This window comes from Hyperolius riggenbachi, chromosome 2 (assembly GCF_040937935.1).
Source record: "Hyperolius riggenbachi isolate aHypRig1 chromosome 2, aHypRig1.pri, whole genome shotgun sequence".
NCBI classification, from domain to species: Eukaryota; Metazoa; Chordata; class Amphibia; order Anura; family Hyperoliidae; genus Hyperolius; species Hyperolius riggenbachi.
Genome location: NC_090647.1, coordinates 445,319,969 through 445,339,866, shown reverse-complemented (window position 1 = coordinate 445,339,866; position 19,898 = coordinate 445,319,969). Strand labels below are relative to the sequence as shown.

The 19,898-nt window shown below is 45.7% G+C and overlaps 1 long non-coding RNA gene across 1 annotated transcript in view; it reads right to left on the bottom strand.

Moving 5' to 3' along the window:
- Nucleotides 1-19,528, bottom strand: part of LOC137546945 (uncharacterized) — a 250,200-nt gene extending 230,672 nt beyond the window's left edge. The window contains exons 1-2 of the long non-coding RNA XR_011026406.1: nucleotides 19,163-19,528; nucleotides 12,800-12,936 (exon numbers count right to left, since the gene is read on the bottom strand). This is a non-coding gene — a long non-coding RNA (uncharacterized lncRNA). The remainder of the gene's footprint in view (nucleotides 1-12,799; nucleotides 12,937-19,162) is intronic.
- Between the last annotated feature and the right edge of the window lie 370 nt (nucleotides 19,529-19,898).

Genomic DNA, 19,898 nt, shown 5'->3' with positions numbered 1-19,898 from the left:
AAATCTACCCTTCTAAGAGAACCCTCCCACCCCACCAATATGCTATAGATGTGGTCTCAACCTCACATCTGACTTGGACCCACACAAAGCATTCTACTTCCCCTGACAATCACACATACCAAGAAGAGTACCACTCTGGCAGCGGAGATACCGTTCTTGATTGGTGCGACAAATAGACTGCGCAGTAGAGATCAAAGTCTCTGCTTCAGTCAAGACACCACCAATAGCATAGGTGAATGGCCCTACATTGCTGATTTATCAGCAAAAAAACCCTCCCAGATTAAGACCCCCTTCCCAGGGAACAATTTCATCCCACCAACATGCTGTATGTCGGCTTCCCACCCAGTGCTAACCTAACATGAGAAGTATCTTCCACTGGAAATCAATCTTCTCTGGGACCCCACCCGCACCTCCGGTTCACTATATGTGCGGCGTCAACTTCAGTTAGACTTGGCGCTAAACTGCGTCTCCTACCTCCCCGGCATCACACACATCAGTAGCAGCTTGGCTGCTGAGATGTTTTACTGATTTGTGTGATAAGCAGAAGGCGCAGCAGAGATCCTAGTCACAGCAAAAAGTGACATCACACAGACACCCTCCCCAGGGAACTACTTCATCCCACCAACATAGTATATGTTGGCACAACCCACTCCGTGCTAACTGAACAAGAGAAGAATATTCCAATGGAAAACACAATCTTCTCTAAGGAACCTACCCCCACCCTTGTAAAAGCCTATAATAGTTGAAAGGTATGCTCTAACTAGTTGAAAAGAGTACAGACTCCAGGAAAAAATCTACCCGTCTAAGAGAACCCTCCCACCCCACCATTATGCTATAGATGTGGTCTCAACCTCACATCTGACTTGGACCCACACAACGCATTCTACTTCCCCTGACAATCACACATACCAAGAAGAGTACCACTCTGGCAGCGGAGATACTGTTCTTGATTGGTGCGACAAATAGACCGCGCAGTAGAGATCAAAGTCTCAGCTTAAGTCAAGACACCACCAATAGCATAGGTGAATGGCCCTACACTGCTGATTTATCAGCAAAAAAACCCTCCCCTATTAAGACACCCTCCCCAGGGAACAATTTCATCCCACCAACATGCTGTATGTCGGCTTCCCACCCAGTGCTAACCTAACATGAGAAGAATCTTCCACTGGAAATAAATCTTCTCTGGGACCCTACCCGCACCTCCGGTTCACTATATGTGTGGCGTCAACTTCAGTTAGACTTGGCGCTAAACTGCGTCTCCTACCTCGCCGGCATCACACACATAAGTAGCAACTTGGCTGCTGAGATGTTTTACTGATTTGTGTGATAAGCAGAAGGCGCAGCAGAGATCCTAGTCACAGCAAAAAGTGACATCACACAGACACCCTCCCCAGGGATCTACTTCATCCCACCAACCTAGTATATGTTGGCACAACCCACCCCGTGCTAACTGAACAAGAGAAGAATCTTCCAATGGAAAACACAATCTTCTCTAAGGAACCTACCCCCCACCCTTTTAAAAGCCTATAATAGTTGAAAGGTATGCCCTAACTAGTTGAAAGGAGTACAAACTCCAGGAAAAAAATCTACCCTTCTAAGAGAACCCTCCCACCCCACCAATATGCTATAGATGTGGTCTCAACCTCACATCTGACTTGGAACCACACGACGCATTCTACTTCCCCTGACAATCACACATACCAAGAAGAGTACCACTCTCGCAGCGGAGATACCGTTCTTGATTGGTGCGACAAATAGACTGCGCAGTAGAGATCAAAGTCTCCGCTTCAGTCAAGACACCACCAATAGCATAGGTGAATGGCCCTACACTGCTGATTTATCAGCAAAAAAAAACTCCCAGATTAAGACACCCTCCCCAGGAAACAATTTCATCCCACCAACATGCTGTATGTCGGCTTCCCACCCAGTGCTAACCTAACATGAGAAGTATCTTCCACTGGAAATCAATCTTCTCTGGGACCCCACCCGCACCTCCGGTTCACTATATGTGTGGCGTCAACTTCAGTTAGACTTGGCGCTAAACTGCGTCTCCTATCTCCCCGGCATCACACACATCAGTAGCAGCTTGGCTGCTGAGATGTTTTACTGATTTGTGTGATAAGCAGAAGGCGCACCAGAGATCCTAGTCACAGCAAAAAGTGACATCACACAGACACCCTCCCCAGGGAACTACTTCATCGAACCAACCTAGTATATGTTGGCACAACCCACCCCGTGCTAACTGAACAAGAGAAGAATCTTCCAATGGAAAACACAATCTTCTCTAAGGAACCTATTGCCCACCCTTTTAAAGGCATATAATAGTTGAAAGGTATGCCCTAACTAGTTGAAAGGAGTACAAACTCCAGGAAAAAAATCTACTCTTTTAAGAGAACCCTCCCACCCCACCAATATGCTATAGATGTGGTCTCAACCTCACATCTGACTTGGACCCACACAACGCATTCTACTTCCCCTGACAATCACACATACCAAGAAGAGTACCACTATGGAAGCGGAGATACCGTTCATGATTTGTGCGACAAATAGACCGCGCAGTAGAGATCAAAGTCTCAGCTTCAGTCAAGACACCACCAATAGCATAGGTGAATGGCCCTACACTGCGGATTTATCAGCAAAAAAAACCCTCCCAGATTAAGACACCCTCCCCAGGGAACAATTTCATCCCACCAACATGCTGTATGTCGGCTTCCCACCCAGTGCTAACCTAACATGAAAAGAATCTTCCACTGGAAATCAATCTTCTCTGGGACCCCACCCGCACCTCCGGTTCACTATATGTGTGGCGTCAACTTCAGTTAGACTTGGCGCTAAACTGCGTCTCCTACCTCCCCGGCATCACACACATCAGTAGCAGCTTGGCTGCTGAGATGTTTTACTGATTTGTGTGATAAGCAGAAGGCGCAGCAGAGATCCTAGTCACAGCAAAAAGTGACATCACACAGACACCCTCCCCAGGGAACTACTTCATCCCACCAACCTAGTAAATGTTGGCACAACCCACCCCGTGCTAAGTGAACAAGAGAAGAGTCTTCCAATGGAAAACACAATCTTCTCTAAGGAACCTACCCCCCCCCCCCCCCGCCCACCCTTTTAAAAGCCTATAATAGTTGAAAGGTATGCCCTAACTAGTTGAAAGAAGTACAAACTCTAGGAAAAAAATCTACCCTTCTAAGAGAACCCTCCCACCCCACCAATATGCTATAGATGGGGTCTCAACTTTACATCCGACTTGGACCCACACAACGCCTTCTACTTCCCCTGACAATCAAACATACCAAGAAGAGTACCACTCTGGCAGCTGAGATAACGTTCTTGATTTGTGTGACAAAAAGACTGCGCAGTAGAGATCAAAGTCTCAGCTTCATTCAAGACACCACCAAAAGCATAGGTGAATGGCCCTACACTGCTGATTTACCAGCAAAAAAACCCTCCCAGATTAAGACACCCTCCCCAGGGAACAATTTCATCCCACCAACATCCTGTATGTCGGCTTCCCACCCAGTGCTAACCTAACATGAGAAGAATCTTCTACTGGAAATCAATCTTCTCTGGGACCCACCCACACCTCCTGTTCACTAGATATGTGAAGTCAACTTCAGTTAGACTTGGCGCTAAACTGCGTCTCCTACCTCCCCGGCATCACACACATCAATAGCAGCTTGGCTGCTGATATGTTTTATTGATTTGTGTGATAATCAGAAAGCGCAGCAGACATCCTAGTCACAGCAAAAAATGACATCACACATACAGCAAAGGAACAAGGCCAATACCCCAACTAGCTGAAAGGAGTACAGATTTCAGGAAACCACCCTCCCTAAGGGAAACCTCACAGCCCAGAAGCATGCCATTTATGTGGTTTAATATGTGGTTTCTACTTTACATTTAACTTGGAACTACAATATGCCTTCCACTTACCTTCACATTACGCAAAGCTACAATTGAGTCTAGAATAGATGTTGCTATTCCTTTATGTGGCAAGTGAAAGGAACAGCTTTTTTCCAAGTCATTGTTACAGCTGAGGGTATATAAATATCATGGCATAAGCTTGTATTTTTTTTCACCACCCTCCACTCTACAGAAAAAAAATCCCTCTTACAAGTGTTGTACCTAATGTATGCTGAAGTCACCAAGTCTTTGCCTGCACCTACTTCTGCCTTACGCCACGCCTCTAAAAGCGAAAAACACTGGGCAGCAGTTTTGGATTTTATCTGAAAAAGGGCACTTTACTTTGATATTGAAAGTGCAGGCAAACGTTAAAGAGACTCTGGAACAAAATTTTCAGCCTTAGTTCTTCTATCCTATAAGTTCCTTTGCCTGTTCTAATGTGCTCTGGCTTACTGCAGCTTTTCCTAATTGCACAGTGGCTATGTTATCTCTGTTTATGATCTAATCTGTTTTCTTCTGTCAGCACAGTCGGGCTAAGGCTGGAATGTGTGGAATGTGCAGGGCTGCTTGTGATTGGTAGAAGCTATACACATCCCCTCCAGGCCCCCTGCAGGCTCTGTATGATTCACACACTCTGCTTATGTGAGCCTATCACAAGCTGGTTAGTTTGTTTGTAAACACTGCCTAAAACTGGCAATTACAAGCCAGGTTTGCAGCAGAGAGTGGCAGAAATAGCACAGAGGGGCCCAGGAGAACATAATGAATAGAATGGTATGCTTTTTGCTGTAAAAATTTTAGAGTACAGATTCTCTTTATGTAACTTTAAGTGTACCTTGAAGACTAGACAAAAAGCGTCTCAGGCACCATATTTACCGGTGGCTTCCTTAAGCCCCCTCGTTGTCTCTCCAGGTGGCTCCGGTCCTCGGCAATTTGGCCCTGAAAGTTTGGCCGAGTTCCGCTTTATCACGTAAATGCGCTTGGCGGTAAAAGCACACCAGTCACTCTCCCACAGCGGGAGCATTCTACGCCAGTGCAGAACTGATGTGCAAGCGCAGAAAGCTTCCAGCAGTGGGACCACAATGGGTTAGCGTGCAGCAGAGCAGCACATGCGCGGTGAAACGTGATTCAGTCAAGCTTTCGGGCCAAATTGAGGGGGACAGAGCCCACTTGGGGAGACAGCAAGGGACTTAGCAGCCTCAAGGGGGCTTAAGGAAGCCCCAGGTAAGTATGGAGCCTGAGATGCTTCTTGTCTCAAGTTCTCTTTAAGGCACTCCTGGAATTAGGCTACAACTAGAGGAGTTAGAACACTTGATCTGTAACCTCCTTTGGGTTTAGTATCTCAATAAGGTCTACAGTAATTTTCCATTTCTGTGATTTCTTTCTATTTCCTTTTCATACAAATTCAGATGCAGAATTACACCCCACTAAAATCACTTGCAGGGAAAAAAAATAGGAGTCCCTGCTGCATTTTTCTAACATGACATCTGAATGCTTCTAGCCATGCATTGGCATGCCTACTGGATTGAGATGTGATTTCACATCAGCATGTGGCACAGGGCAAATGAAGCCTAATTCAAGGCTTGTACAAATGCTAAATGAATCTCTACAATGCCTCTCCCAAGTGTGTTTATTGGGGCCCGGCCTCCCTCATGTATCAGCACGATATCTGGACTGATGAATTATCTTGCATAAGCACTGGCCAAGTATAATGTACAAGTTACTTATGCCTCCAGTTTAGTGTTGCTCCCTCATGCACCATTCCTCCGCTTTGCAACAGAGCACATCACTGGTCTGGAGGCCTGATTGCTACAGGTGACAGTACTCATGCGTGTCACAAAGCAAAGAATTACTACAATAACCATCCAAGTCAGTGCAAACTTTGGACTACAGCCATGTGAAAGAGCAGTAATAATTTCACAAAAGCTGCACTTCATGTGAATATACATTTACTGGTATCCCATGACCTGTGAATAAGAGGACAATTGTTTGGGGCCCTTGCATAGTCCCCCTTTCACAAAGCATAACATTGCAGTGTAAAGTATATCATACCAAACACATACATTTATGTTATTCAGGAATAAACATCAACCAATCTACATCTGGGCAAAGACAGTTAGCAATATGTATATTTTATGGACTTACAGGTCTCTTATGGTGGCAGGTCATAGCATGCAATTTACCCTTACAGGCCTATTTACAGAAGATATCATTATGCACAAAAATCAAATGATGCCAATTTGTTCTTTTTTACTAAGGTTTTTTAAGCCACTTCGCACAAAACTTGCAAAACGTTTTCATTAGTATCACAATAAAGTTAGAGTGTGATGTTGATTTTCACCGATAGTGTTCAGTGAAGAATATGACAAATCTAATGATATTGTTCTGTGAATAACACCTGTGTATCGACGTTAACTTTGGTCTCCTACAAATGTACCAACGATGTCCCATTTCAGCAAGGAAGAAGATGCATCCAGCAAGTGATCGTTGTCTGTCCAGGTTCGCTTTCACACTTGTCTGTTATACCAGCAGCAAACACCGGCAGTAAACGCCACTGCCAGCAGCAGTAAACGCTACTAATTAGCAGGCAATGGCCCAGTGGCGCGCATCCTTGATTGTGCACCCATGTCTGGGAGTACTCTGCATATAATGTCATGACTACATAGTGGGCATGTGTACCATGTAGTCATGATATCATGCGAAAAGTGCTGGCGGGCACATGGTCAAGGATGGGTGCCATGGGGCAAGCACCTGCACACTACTCACTGACCTTGCCAACCCAGAAGTAGCTACATGGAGAACTGTTCACCAGTGAACAGTTGTGGCATCACTAACAGCCACTGATTAGCAGCTGCCACTATGCCAGCAGCAGTAATGGACACTCATTAGCAGATGTCTCTTTGACAGCAGCAGTACGAGAAAATCTCATACTGCACACGCACAGGACAATCCCAGCTATGGGAGCGTGATCGAGGACGCGTACGTCTAGGGCCCCACAGCCATTGACTGGCCCATTCGCCAAAATCGAAACTCAGCCAATGCAGGCGACCGGACAATCGTTCCATGATGGCACATGAACAGAGCGGCTGCAGGGAGCTGGTAGAAGCCACAGGTAAGTGAAACTATTTTTCTTCCTTTCAGTTCAGGTTCCCTTTAAGGCAGGGAGCACACGTGTCTGTGTCTGCGTGTGTTCTGCACAGGAAAACTAAGAACCAATGTTTTGTTTTTTTTTACTTTCAAAAGATGTTTATTGAGAAAATAAACAGAAACATCACAATGAATTATAACTGATAACAGCAACAGCAAATAGTGCAATAAACAAAACAATTGAGAGTCCCCATCATTCTTGCAGTCTTACACATAGTAATATTATGCTAGAATAGAGATATGAGTATAACCAAGGGCCCAATTCCATGAAGATGTCATAACCATATGTAGTAGTTTAAAGACAACACAAAACAAAACAGAACAAAGAACGAGGAACAGGTATACGTAGAAGTGAGAATTTGCATATCCAAAGATGTTGTAGACCTTACTTAGAGGAAGTATGGGAGATCATGTCCCCTATGTGAAAGCTTAATGCACTTTTCTTATCATACTCATGTCAGATTAACAATTACTCAAAATTGTTTGTATATGTTTGCCATAATCTGAGGTTAGCCAAGGTTCCCATATTGAAAGAAAAGGTGCTGTGTCTCCTATAGTCAGAGCCCATATAAATTTGTTTAAACAGATATAATTAATTTTTTGTATGACTTTGTCCCAGGACAGTTCATTGATTAGCCAAGCTTGGGCGATGTGGAGTCTAGTGGCCACCAATATTTTAGTGAATAAAGGGTTTTCTAACCGGGAAAGTTTGTCAATCTTTAGGTTCAGTAAAGCTGATAGAGGGTTAGGGGTAGCAGCTTTATCCCAAAATTCCCTTGACAGCTCAAAAATATTTGACCAGAGTGAATGTACCATAGGGCAAGACCACCTAGGGCTTAATTCACAAAAGAGTGCTAACTGTTAGCACAGCCGTTTTTGCGCAAATTTTTGCATTGTGCACGATCGCGAATTTTCGTGCGAAACGATAACGTTTTTGCGCGCAAACTCAAATTTTCCCGCGAAATCGATATCGTTTTCGCGTGAAACCGGTATCGTTTTGCGCGAAAATTTGCGATCACGCGCAATGCGAAAATTCGCGCGAAAACGGCCGTGCTAACAGTTAGCACTTTTTTGTGAATCAAGCCCCAAGTGTGAAAAGAGTCTCCAATGTCTAGACACCCTCAGAAACATAAATTAGAAATGTGAGGTTTATATTTATTAATTCTAGAAGGAGTTAAATATGTGCGAAACATAACAGAAGTTTCCGTCATTGATACATTATTTGAACATTTGGAAGTTCTTTCCCAGATTGTTGACCATTGAGAATCCGAGATTTCATGGCCTAGATCTTTCTCCCAGTTAATTTGATAAGGCCTCTTCGATGTGGGAGTTAATGTATTGAGAAGCTTGTATATTATTGAAATCGATTTTGTGAATTCATCTTCCCGGCTCATTATTTAGTGATTCTGATAATTTCCTTATTTGTTCAGGATTGGTTAACATGAAGGGTGGAACTCTCCATCTTGGGGTCCTATTAGAGTTATGTTGTGGTGTGAAAGTGGTACAGATGATTGAATGATCCGATAAATATGAATGGATGAATGTCGAACTCTTAATCCTAGTAGTAAGAATTTTTGTAGTAAATATATAATCAAGCCTTGAAGAGCTGAGATGGGGAAAAGAAGGTAAAATCTTTTTTTTTTTTCTTTTGGATGGGTCTCTCTCCATGTATCTGTATCTGCCTAATAAATGATATGGGGGCGGGGGTCTATCAGAAAGGGTCGAAGAGGATTGGTAATCCAGCTTTGGGTTTAGTGCTAACTTCATATTCCCTCCTATGATTATATTCTCATTTTGAAATTGATGGAGGGTGTCGATTATATAATTGTAGAATGCTCCATTTTTGGTTGAGGGTGCGTAAATATTGACTAACAATGTTGGTATGCCTGCTAATGAAATGTAGCGGCCCTCCTTATCAGTCACTTTGTTTCTTAAGATAAATGAAGTATTTTTGTGGAGAAGGATAGCAACTCCATTTCTCTTGGCTGTTGGGTGACTAGATAAATGAAATTCAGGGAAATTTTTATGGAAAAATCTTGGAAATGACATCCTAATAAAATGGGTCTCTTGTAGCATAACGATTGCAGGGTTTCTCGCATTATAATAGCGCATGCATTTAGCTCTTTTTGTAGGGCTGTTAAGACCTTGAGTATTATGTGAGAGTACTTTCATGAATCCGGAAGCCAGAGAACTGAAGTTGCTGTCACTCTCCTTATGCTGTATCTAAGGGCTCGTTTCCACTATCGTGAATCCGCATGCGTCCAACGCATGCGGATTCGCACATGTAATGCAAGTGGATGGGCCTGTTTCCACTGTAGCGTTTTTAGGGTGCGTTTTTTTTAAGCTGTGAAAAAACGCACAAAAGAGCCGCAGAATTCGCCTGCGAGTGGAATGCATGCGAATCGCATGCAATGTATTTAATAGGGAAGTCGCATGCGTTTTCCCCATGCGTTTTTTGCCGCGAATTCGCATAGGTACCAATGTAAATTCACACAGGCAGTGACATGGTTAAAATCGCATATACCCTCACCTATGCGAAATCGCATGCGAATTCGCGGCGAAAAACGCATGGGAATCGCATCCGCATGCAATTTCATCAGCGGTGGAATCCAGGCGATTCTGCACCGCAATAGTGGAAACGAGCCCCAACAAGCAATTTGTTTACCAAAATAATCCTATAGATCTCAACATCCCTTTTACATAGTAAAAATATTAGTAGTGAGGACTTGATCTCTCTCAAAAACACGAACACCCGTATTGCAGATCCGGTCTTATGGGTCACACTTCTATAACTAAAACTAATACAAAAAATATTTAAGATTACCGTACATTCAAATAAATATATATATTGAAACATGAACACACAAGCTATGAGAAAGCACATTTCAAATAACCAGGGAAATGTTGGAGCTGCAAATCACACAGCTGGACCGAAACTGCTGAGAGATACTTAAGTAATACTGCCTGAACCGCAGAAGCTACTAGGAGGTATAGCTTATTAATGTAAATCCTAGCCAGTAAGCAAGTTAAAGGCAAAGAGAGTGCCAAGATTGGCTAAGTCTGTATTATGTGAGCAAGTAAAGCTCTCTTTGTCCCCTTATGGATGATTAACCTGTGGGTCACTTACAGGAGTAAAGGAAGCCATCAGTCTTTATCGTTGCCCGACCTTAAAGCTCTTGGGATTTTAGAAGGAGTCAGGTGTTTTTCTTTGCTTCGTTTATAGGTAGAGTGGTGCGTTTCCTGCCAGCCTTTTATGCTTGTTAGAAGAGTCCATAGGCGATTCCTCTGTGATTTCCTGTACTCCATTTTCTCTGAGGGCTTTTAATCCTTCCTGCAGTGTATGGACTTGATATCTTTTGGGGCCAAAGTTGAATGCGAGTACAAAAGGAAATCCCACCGATATGGTATCGCTCTTTTTTGCAGGGCTGTAGTGACTGGTCTTAAAGATCTACGTTTTGCAAGTGTAATTGGTGACAGATCTGGAAATATGTGTACCTTATGGTCTCCTATTCCATTAGGACCCATTTCCCATGCAGCTCTCATCACCTCTTCTTTCGTTTCCGAGTAGTGCATTTTTAGTATAATGTCTCTTGATCACTCCGGGTTTTTGAGTGCTTTTAAAGCCCTATGAATCCTATCAAATCTGAACATCTCATCAGGGAGGTTAGGGAGAAGTGCTTAAATAACGCTGTCACATAAGCCTTGATGTCCGTCACAGAGTCTGGTACAGATCTGATCCTAATATTTTCCCTCCTACCACTATTATCCAGATCTTCCAATTTATTCTCCTGGTTTACCAGTTTTTCCTCCTGGGCTGCATTTTGGTTCTGTAATTCTGTAATAATGTCCACTGTGTCATCCATTCTGTATTCTAGTTTGCTCGTCCTGTCTCCCAGTTCTTCCATCTGGGCAGAGAGTGGCTCTGATCTCATTCGTGAAGGAGACCTTTAGATCCGTGAGAAGGTCTGTGATATCCTTCAGAGAGAAGTCAGTACGATGCAGAGATTCTCCTTCTTTCTCAGTAAGTGTATTAGTTGCCTGCAGCTTCTCGGCGGCCATCTTAGCTGCTGTCGCACCACGCGGCCTGAAGAAGTCCAGGGATCTGAGCACTAATTCTTTATCTTTACCCCGGGTTGAAGGCATATGAGGTGCGGGGGTAGTCTTCCGACCCTCTTCTTTGCCTATGTCGTCCGTTTTAAGTCCGCGGTTCAGAAGTTATGCCACTGTCTGTCCCCGCTATGATCGGAGCTCACGGAGCTTGCATCCGCCATACTCCGCACTGCGCCCCTACTAAGAACCAATGTTAATCAATGGGCTAGTTTATCCTTGAATGCGTTTTCGCATGCAGACAAAAATAATAATAATGAGAGCAGTACAGCACTGTGTGCATTTTCTCCAGCAATTACATTAGCATCTGTGAAAAAGCACACACGTTTACCCACCTACAGACACACATGGAGTGCAGAAAATGCATCCTAATAATCTTGCGTAGAAAATGACAGACAACAGGTGTACTCCCAGCCTAATGGCCTCTTATCCAGGGATGCTGGCAACAAGCACCATTCAGCTGTAATTACATGCAGCTGAGTGGAAGCGATCGGTAAACACATGTTTTTCACACGGTTGTGTTAAACAGTTTCATGCTGCATCTGAGCGCGGAAAGTGTCATGCTCAGATGAAACTACATGGGGGGACTGCCTGTGCAGAGCGCTAGCAAGCACCCAGCCAGTGGATGGGAGCAGCTGACAGGCAGTGAATTCACTGCCTTCAGCTGCTTGTGTAAAAGAAGCCTTAAGGTATCCATATATCTAGCGATTCTGATTCAGTCGACAAAGCAATCGCCTTTACTGGAGATCAACTTCAGTGTGGTTGATCGAAAGTCGATCGGCTAGTAGCCCACACAGTACAAGGGATAGCCTATGTGATTCACTTTCACAAATCAATCTGACCGATATTGTACCTCCATGCTCTGAATGCAAAAATCGATACAGCGTCAATCAAACGGTATGTGAAAAGTAGCCAATTCCTGTGTGAATGACCGAAATCTTGAATCCTGCTCAATTGACTAAGGTGGTCAACATGATATCAGCAACTTTTCATTGGTTAGATATACTGAAGCACATTTGATTTGATGAAATGACAGAATCAAAGCCGAATCACTAGATGTATGGCCACCTTTAGAGTCTGCTAAGAGGTAGAAAAATGAAGGCACCATCAGGACTAAATCCTATAGGCCGGTTCACACTGTACACAAAAACGGTCTGTTTTAGGAAGGTATCCCAACGGATGCGAACGGATCCTCAGTCTGTTTGAAAAAGATGTGATTAGTCCGTTCTGCTGATTGGATTGCAAATATAGGGAGTCAACTATTAATTCCAGATTGAGAAATGCATCGACCGATCGGTAATGGAATGGAAATCATGGATGAAAAACTGATGCCCAATAAAAATGATCTGTTTGATGGATCAGTTTTTCATCCATGCAGTGTACAGTGGCTCTTAGTGATGGCCAGGGTGTGTTTCTTTTGACTAACCTTCCATGTGAAGCCCCACTTCTGTGTATAACCACTCATTACATGTACATCAAATCACCTCCCACTCCACACGCAGTCCCCACGTCCGTATTAAACATTCAGCAACACCTATTTCTCTAGTTGTTTTGCATTAAAGTGTATAAAACAAATATGCATTGATGGAACCTAAGCAGTGTTTTCTACTTTTTAAGAAACAAAGTGTTAAAGTCCCACCTGTCCGCCGGCGCGACTCCTGGCCTCCTCCAGTGACCTCACCGCGAGCTCCTGTTCCTCGCCACACTGGTGTTTCTTTTTGATATCTGTCTGCAGTGAGTGGGCAGGCAATAGAATCCTTTCAGAACATATTCAATCTGAAATCAAGCAGAAGAGAAATCAGGCTGATGGTCGATTTGGTGGCAGATTGACATGTGTATGGGCACATTAACCACCTTAGCGGTATGGACGAGCTCAGCTCGTCCATTACCGCCAGAGGGTGCCGCTCAGGCCCTGCTGGGCCGATTTACATGAAATAAAGAGCAGCACACGCAGCCGGCACTTTGCCAGCCGCGTGTGCTGCCCGATCGCCGCCGCTCTGCGGCGATCCGCCGCGAGCAGCGGCGAAAGAGGGTCCCCCCAGCCGCCTGAGCCCTGCGCAGCCGGAACAAATAGTTCCGGCCAGCGCTAAGGGCTGGATCGGAGGCGGCAGACGTCAGGACGTCGGCTGACGTCCATGACGTCACTCCGCTCGTCGCTATGGCGACGATCTAAGCAAAACAAGGAAGGCCGCTCATTGCGGCCTTCCTTGTTTATTCTGGGCGCCGGAGGCGATCAGAAGAACGCCTCCGGAGCGCCATCTAGTGGGCTTTCATGCAGCCAACTTTCAGTTGGCTGCATGAAATATTTTTTTTTTTATTTAAAAAAAACCCTCATGCAGCTGCCCTGGCGATCTTAATAGAACGCCAGGGTGGTTAAAGTGAACCTTAACCGAGTAGAAGAAAAAAAGTTTAACTTACCTGGGGCTTCCACCAGCCCCCTGCAGAAGTCCTGTGCCCATGTCGGGACACACCAATCCTCTGGTACCCTGCAGCCTAAAACTAAACTCAACAGGGCGTGCGCAATTAATTGCATTAAGCAAGATGATGTGCATAAAGTTTTGCCGCAGGATTAGTAGAGCAGAATGCAATACATTACACGCAATGCATTAGTCACTACTAATCATGCAAAAACCTTAGGTATGAAATTCTGCTTAAAGCGAACCCAAACCAAACAATTTTCAATTTAAAATATTTAGTAGCACCACTCTAACACATACAAAGATAAATAAACACTCCTTCAAGCCTATGAGCATTTCAGTGCATGCTTTTCACCCTTCTCTTTTCATAACTAGGGTTATACAGGTGGCAGCCATTAGCAATTCCTCCTTTGTCGGACACCACCTACTCCACCAGTTTGCCGGATTCTGTCCTGGCAATATGAAACGAAGGGAGGGATCCTTCCAATAAATGTAAAATATTTTATATTTGTCATCATGCAGCCTTACTCATCTATTTGGCTGTAGTAGTATCTGAATATCACCTGAAACAAGCATGCAGCTAATCTTGTCAGATCTGACAATGTCAGAAACACCTGATCTGCTGCATGCTTGTTCAAGGTCAATGGCTAAATGTTATAGAGGCAGAGTATCAGGGAAATAAATATGTCAGCCTCCATATCACTCTCACCTCGGGTTTACTTTAAGGCTACTTGCACACTAAGACGTTGCGTTAGGTGCCACGTTAAGGTCGCATATTGTGCACCTAACGCAACGCCTGGTGCTCTTCTATGTGAACGTCAGAGTGAGCCGCGTTGTGCAGCTCACTCTGGCGTCCGTGATGCCGTGATGCGTACTCTTGTGCGCATGCGGCATCATGTGGTCCCGCCGGCCAATCACCTCACAGAGCGGCCGCTCCAGGAAGTAAACACTGCACGTCACAACGTGCAGTGAATATTAATTAGCCATGTGCCTGGCCGCTCTCCGCTCCTCCCCAACGTGACTGCGCATGTGCAGACAGTCTAATGCGGCTTAAGCCGCTCTAACGCCGTAGCATGCTGCACTTTCGGGAGAACGTGCAGCTTTACATGTAACGCAACGTGGGCTGTGTGAACAGTCCACTTGTGTTACATTGCTGTGCGTTGGGGGAGCGTTACAGGCGCACTAACGTGCGCCTGTAACGTCTTACTGTGTAAGCAGCCTAAAGGAGTTGTCCGGCAAAAATAAATAAAATAAGCGCTACTTACCGGGGGCTTCCTCCAGCCCCAACCTCCCAGCACGTCCCTCGCCGCAGCTCTCCCTTCAGCCATTTGCCGGAGCTTCGACCCGGTCCCCGGCGATGATGTCAGAGCGACCTAGAGGTCGCTCTGTACTGCACCTGCGCGATCGGCACTGTCAATCACCGTCACGTGGGCTGGAGCGGACTGCGCAGGGGCTGGAGGAAGCCCCCGGTAAGTAGCGCTGATTTTATTTATTTTTGCCGGACAACTCCTTTAAGGCCTCTTCTCCAGAACTTCAGCCAGGTGGTGAATTCCCCTCCTGTCAGCTGCTACTGTCCACCAGCCGGGTGCAAGCTAAAGCATGGCATATGCAGCAGACAGCCCTGAATAGCAATCGTGGGTGGTAGACAGGATGCTTAAGTACCAGACAAATGAGCAGTTCAGCCATCTGTGGAAAAGAGCCCTGTACTGGCAGCAAGTCACAAAAGCAGGCACTTTGGGCACCTGCATGGTGACAGGACCGTGATCACAAGCGGAAGTGTTACTTGGGGCTTCTGTTGGCCCTCCACAGCCGTCCTGTTCCCACGCCAGGACAAAAAGATACTCTAGTCTTCTGCTGCGGCTCACTTCCAGATTTTGCAATTTTAATGTCGCAAACTACTGTGCCTGCATGGCCCTGGTCGTGCGCGTCCTCACTCCCGCAGATGTCACCGGGAGCTTCCTGCGCAGTATGGTACTGCGCCGGAAGCTCCTGATGAAGACAGCGGGCGCGAGTATGCAGTAGTTTGCGACACTGAAGTCACAAAATTCGAAAGTGAGCCATGGCAGGAGACCAGAGGATCGCTTTATCCCGACGCAGGCACAGGACATCTGCGGGGGGGGGGGGGGCAGTAGAAGCCCCAGGTAAGTTAAATACTTTTTATTTTTTATTTTTACCCTTACAATACTCCTTTAAGCCCAGGGCCTTTTTTGAGAGGCAGACCCATCTACCCTTCAGCATCATGGGAGAAAAGGCGCCTCTTCTTAGGCAACACCCCACTATGCTTTTCATTCTAGCATTCATCAAGATGGGCTTTAATGTCAGCAGATGGTATTTCCTGTCCACAGACTGGACATAACACTGTGCTCTCCAGGGTACCACTGTCACATGTCCTGCAGCCACCACCTTGTGACATTTTTGGGGGGCTGTAGAAACTAGAAATTCTTAACTTTAAAACTGCGTGCTGCAAATAAAATAAGCTACTTCCAAATGCACCCACCCAAAAAATGGAAGTTTATCATTTAATTGTAAAATGCTGCTGCAGCACAAAGCAGTAACACATGAGCAGACATCAACACATTAAGTGTACATACTATAAAAATATACACAATTACAAGGACCGAGGGGAAAGGATAATAATTATGGCACCTTTGCGCTACTGCATTTACAAGTAGTGATGTTGCGAGCAGTTCTGCAAACTGCTCGCTGCAAAGCTATGGGCAGCCTGGCCCCTGTACTACTTCCAGGTCACAATGACCTGCAGTAGTACGTATGCCCTGGGCCGGGGATTCGTTCATTAGTACGCATGCTTGGTGAGCGTCCTAGATTGTGCGCCTGTGGCTGGGCATGCTCTGCGCATGAGCGTGGCATCACGAAGCGTACCTGGCAACAGGTGCACAATCAAGGCCAGGGCATGCGTACTAATGAACGTACTTTTACTCACAGTAATGACTTCCATTCTGTGCCTCCATCCTGCCATTCCCGCTACCAGCCACAAGGGGGTGCTCCGGGTATGATTACTGCTCGGAAAGCCGATCTCTTTCACTTCTGGTTAGTGGAGGTACGGGGCTGGAGTAGCTTCTATCCAGTCTACTGCCGAATCTGCGAGAAGTAGATCCTTGAGGTGACTATGATGTCTGACTATGACGTCATGTCATGGGCGTGTCACCGCTGGGTACAGCGCAAGCAGTGACAGGTGACCGCATGCAGGGCCGCTATTAGAAATTTTGGGGCCCCTCACACATCATCAGGCCTGGGGCCCCCTTCCCTGGGCCCACCCACTGGTTGCTGTGCCCACCCACTAGCCACCCCACCCCCGTGCATGAAGTGCGCTGCGCGAAAAAATGTTCATGGCTCAGACACTAAAGAAAGCGGCATGCACAGCAAGATGCGGGGGGACAGTGGGCGTGGCCATGGCATGTTGAGGGTGGAGTCAAATACTAGCAAAATACAGGTAGTCCCCAGTTAACAAATGAGACAGGGACTTGTAGGACCGTTATTATACTTTATCCATTCTCTTTTGTTCCCCTCTTTTCTTCCTGTGCCTCTTTTGTCAGTGCTGGAATGCAGTGTGCTGGTTAGTGAGCCACAGGCCCGCAGCCAGCATATGCGGCCCTTCCAGCGCTTGGGGGGGCCCAGGGCCCCCAGAAGCCCTGGGCCCCTCACTGCAGTGTCAGTTGTTCCCCCCTGATGGCTGCCCTGACCGCATGCAACCACACGTGACCACAACACAAATACCTTACCAATACCTTACCATGGAAGTGTATAGCTTTGGCCTATCATTAGTACCAGGGCTGTGGAGTCGGTCCAAAAATCCACCGACTCCGACTCCTCAGTTTAGGATTCCACCGACTCCGACTCCGACTCCACGACTCCTCTAATTTGCATATTACAATTTTGTTGATTAAAAGTATGTAACATGAAATTCGTCTCTTAACTGCCAACGCTTAGGAATTTTACAAGACAACTGAAGTGAGAAGGATATGTAGACTAATATATTTATTCCCTTTAGACTAAAACTAGTCCTTGGTAAGAGTGCTTGTAAAAGGTACAAACCGGAACAAAGAACATCTATCAGGCCCTAGGCAATGTAAGTGTGGGTACATGTAAGAATGATGTGCAGGTACTCTGCAGGGGAATGAGGAGATTGTAAACAGACAACACCTCTGTGTTCAATGTGCACAGCATTCTCAGTGGATTCCCTGCAGCTCTGTGGGGAGTGCATATGTAGAGTATAGTACTACTGTGTAACAAAGTAAACCTGAGACAGATGAAATTAAAGTTTTATACATACCTGGGGCTTCCTCCAGCCGCCTTCAGGATAATCAGTCCCTCGTTGTCCTCCTCCACCACCTGGATCTTCTGCTATGAGTCCAGGTACTTGAGCCAGTCAGGCGTAGTGCGCATGCACACACTCCGCCGCCAGGAGCATAATACACCTGTGCAGCACTATTGCGCAGGTGCAGAATGTTCCTGGCTGTGGGAGCGGCATGCGCCGGACAGCGCTGACTGGCTGAATTACCAGGACTCATAGCAGAAGATCCGGGTGGTGGAGGACAGCGAGGGACTGATTAGCCTGAAGGGGGCTGGAGGAAGCCCCAGGTATGTATAAAACTTTACTTTTCATCCGTCTCAGTTACCCTTTAATTTGTAGTCACCAAACCAAATTTTAATAACATATCACATTATTTGATTTCATCAGCAAAGGGAGTGCATACATTTGCATAAATCAGAATCGACGCAGAATTATTTCCATCTCGTTGACCATCTCTATTTGTGACACGGCTACACATCAGGCTTTATTCTTACAGCATAGATGTTATTTAGTATATATAAGAGATTCCTGTGTACACATCATATATACAGTCACAATCAGATATGTATATCTGACCTTAAAGATACAGGGACTGCTTTATTGAAGCAGCACAAGTAACTAATTTTGATTGGTTTATTTCATTTTTGTGGACTAAGCACAGCTATTACTGTATATATACTGTATATATACTGTATATATACATTATTTTTAATGACTATTATCTGAGAAATAGAACATTTTATCATATTTTCTATTTTAATTACAGTTACAAATTCATTAGGAAACGGAGTCGGTGCATTTTTTCCCGACTCCGACTCCAGGCACCCGAAATTGCCCGACTCCACGACTCCGACTCCACAGCCCTGATTAGTACCCCAGTATGTGCAGAAACTGCGCGCTGCAAATGAACTCCGCTACTTCCAAATGCACCAAAAAATGGCAGCTTATAATTTAATTGTAAAATGCAGCTGCAGCACAAAGCAGCAGCACGTGAGCAACATCAGCACATTCACTGCAAACACTATTAAATATATATATATATACAATGTATAGGCCAGAGGGTAAAGGATATTCAGGACACTTTTGCGTTGCTGCATTTACAAGATGGGTGTGGGACTGAGCTCTGGCTGTCTGTGCAGGGGTCATATGGTGGCCTATACTGGGGAGGGTGTGAATACATCCCGCTGCCTATACTGGGAGGGCGAGATTAGGGACCTGGGATAAATGTAACCCAAAACCTGCCCCGGTCAGAACTAGGTTCATTTTTACTCACAGAAATCTCCTTCAATGTTTTGTCTCCATCCTGCTATTGCCGCTACAGCCACAAGGGGGAGCTCCGGGTGTGATCAGTGTTCAGACAGCCGCTCTCTCCTTCTAGCTGCCAGCCACAAGGGGGAGCTCCGGGTGTGATCAGTGTTCAGACCCGCTCTCTCCTTCTAGCTGCCAGCCACAAGGGGGAGCTCCGGGTGTGATCAGACAGCCGCTCTCTCCTTCTAGTTAGTGGAATCGACGTATAGGGCTGAGGTAGCTGCCGTCTTAGCAACACGTCAGTCCTCTCTGCTACCGCCGCCGGCCGAGTGTGCGAGCTCGAGCTCTCTGCAACCGGCGCCGAGTCTGCGAGGAGCGGATCCTCGGGGAAGGTATGATGTCTGACGTCATACTGGGCACGTCACCGCTGAGGGCGGTGCATGCAGGCACACGTGACCAGAGCCCATTTACCTTACCATGCAGGTATATAGCTTTGGCCTATCATTAGTGCCCCAGTAGCTGCTGTGCACTATCGTTATTATTGGGGAAAACAGAGCATGGTGGAGGATGGATGTGAAACATTTATAGATAAGGAAGGAAGAAGCAGTCTGTGTGCTGCTGTACGTGTAGAGTATGTAGTAATGTCTGCCTATTGACTGTTCACATGCAAGGAGGCAGAGCCCTGGAATTGTGTACTGTATATGCATAATATGATTAGTGATGTATTAATATTTCTTGGGCAGGGGCGTAGCAATAGGGGT